The 2,472-nt window shown below is 44.2% G+C and overlaps 1 pseudogene; it reads left to right on the top strand.

Annotated features, from left to right (window-relative positions):
* Positions 1 to 1,236: 1,236 nt before the first annotated feature.
* LOC127670983 (peptidyl-prolyl cis-trans isomerase FKBP3-like) lies at positions 1,237 to 1,907 on the top strand (annotated as a pseudogene).
* The last annotated feature ends 565 nt before the right edge of the window (positions 1,908 to 2,472 follow it).

Genomic DNA, 2,472 nt, shown 5'->3' with positions numbered 1-2,472 from the left:
CTGTTGTGGCACCTCATGTTGATGGCAGGAAGAGGGTGGAGAGTAAGCACACTGCAGTGGTGGCTCCTGCTGATGTACCTCACGGTGGTCACAGGCTGAGGCACCTCGCGGTTGTCACAGGCTGATGTACCTCATGGTTGTCACAGGCTGAGGCAGAAAAGGACATGCAGTGGCCTTGGCAGCTTCTCAGCTGTAACCTCACAGGAATGGGGACAGGGAACGATAACAACTCAGGCACTACACTCTGAGCAGAATGTAATAAAGCTTACAACTAACAACAAATAATTCCCTATGAAATGTACAAACTCCTGGAAATAAAAAAAAAGCATTACTGAATAATTATGTTAATGAAGAAAAAGATGTTCAAAATGTGAAAGCGTAAAATTCCAACATTACATAATCAGTGTCACATACTTAAAGTAGTCCTATGAGGTAAATAGATACCTATAAGTGCTAACATTAATAAAAGAAATCAGTAAAACAAATGATTTAATTTAATGAAACCTGAAAATTTGAGGAAAAAAAAAATCAAACTTAGTTGTTCTGTAAGTCTCTGGTGAGCCTTAGCTTACCAGGATCTCCTGAATGAGCAACTCAGAGTCAGGAATCGATGTAACAAACAAGAGGAATTTGTCATTCTAACATGATGGGTCACCCTGCACATGGAGAGAGAACGACCAAGTGCAACCCACCCAGCAGGCCTTTATACAGTCCTCAGGGAAGCCGCCATTAGGCACAATGTGATTGGAGGAGGGGGGAAGAGGAAGAAGAGGAGGAGGAAGAGGAGGAGGAGGAAGGGGAGGAGGAGGAAGGGGAGGAGGAAGGGAAGGAGAAAAGGGAGGAGGAAGGGGAGGAGGAGGAGGAAGAGGAGAAGGAAGAGGAAGGGGGAGGAAGGGGAGGAGGAGGAAGGGGAGGAGGAAGGGGAGGAGGAAGAGGAGGAGGAAGGGGAGGAGGAGGAAGGGGAGGAGGAGGAAGGGGAGGAGGAAGGGGAGGAGGAGGAAGGGGAGGAGGAAGGGGAGGAGGAAGGGGAGGAGGAGGAAGGGGAGGAGGAGGAAGGGGAGGAGGAAGGGGAGGAGGAAGGGGAGGAGGAGGAGGAAGAGGAGGAGGAAGAGGAAGGGGAAGGAGGAGGAGGAGGAAAGAAAAAAATGAAAAGGAGGAAATTAAGAAAGAAGATACAATACTAAAAAATATTCCACAACACACTTGCAAACAGTGCAGTGGCAGCAGCGGGGGAAGATGGCCGAGGCTGTTCCGCAGCGTGCATGGACCGTGGAGCAGGGAGCAGCTGCCCAAGAAGATAGGACATCATCAAGTTTCTGCAGGATCCCAGTTCAGATTCGTTTCTCACAGAGCATAAATTACTCGGAAACATAAAAAAATGTAACTAAGACTGCTAATGAGGACCATTTGGTTATTGCTATAACCATCTTTTTGAAAGTGTCTCAAGATTGCTGAAACCGGAAGTAAAGCGTCTGAACAGGTGAGAAACGTGAAGCTTGGTGACGATAAACCCAAAGAATCCAAGTCTGAGGAGACTCTCGAGGGTCCACCAAAATATACAAAATCTATTCTAAAAAAAAAAAAAAAAGGAGATAAAAACCAATATTCCTAAAAAGCGAGATGTTGTTCACTGCTGGTAAATGGGGACACTCCCAGATAGAACTGTTTTTGATCCTAATATTCAAACAAGGTCAAAGAAGAAAAATGCCAAGCTTTTAAGTTTTAAGGTTGGAGTAGACAAGGTTAACAGAAGATGGGATGGAGCACTCTTGACTATGAATAAAGAAGAAAAGGCTCGACTGGAGATTGAACCAGAATGGGCCTACGGAAAGAAAGGACAGCCCAATGCCAGAATTCCACCAAACTCCAAGCTCACTTTTGAAGTGGAACTAGTAGATATTGACTGAAACCGGTACTTCAGATCGGACGTCAGCAAGGATAAAAACCTAATGTGGCCAATTGGAGCTTGTTACTATCAAGAGGGAAGCGTCAACAGGAAAATTTAAAGAGTTAAAGTTTGTTTACTTGATCTCAACTTTTGAGAAATTTAATTCCCTATAACTCCCCTTAAGTCTCAGACATATTCCTACAGTCTTGTAAAGTATTCAAGAGAGCTAGATGCAGAAAATTTATTTGATAAATACATTATGCCCTCATGATAAAAGTCTTAGGAGAATGTAGAACCACAGGGACAATACTTCAGCCTAGTGAAATGATATATGTGAGTAACCCTCAGCCAACATGATCTGATATGGATTAAAGATTAAATCAATCAACCCCTCTGAATTCAGTAATGGGACAGTGACACCTGGGGCTCAGAAACATTGTCAGTAGCACTTGCTATCTTCACTCTTCTCAAAGTGCAGCTGAGGTAATAAGCAAGGGAAGGAAATTAGAGGCACACAATCAGGAAGGAAGATATCCAGCTATCCCAGTGTACACTGGACAAGATGCTAGATATTAGAGATCCCA

The sequence above is a fragment of the Apodemus sylvaticus genome, chromosome 20 (assembly GCF_947179515.1).
Source record: "Apodemus sylvaticus chromosome 20, mApoSyl1.1, whole genome shotgun sequence".
Taxonomy (NCBI): domain Eukaryota; kingdom Metazoa; phylum Chordata; class Mammalia; order Rodentia; family Muridae; genus Apodemus; species Apodemus sylvaticus.
This window is presented reverse-complemented; position numbering and strand designations above follow the sequence as displayed.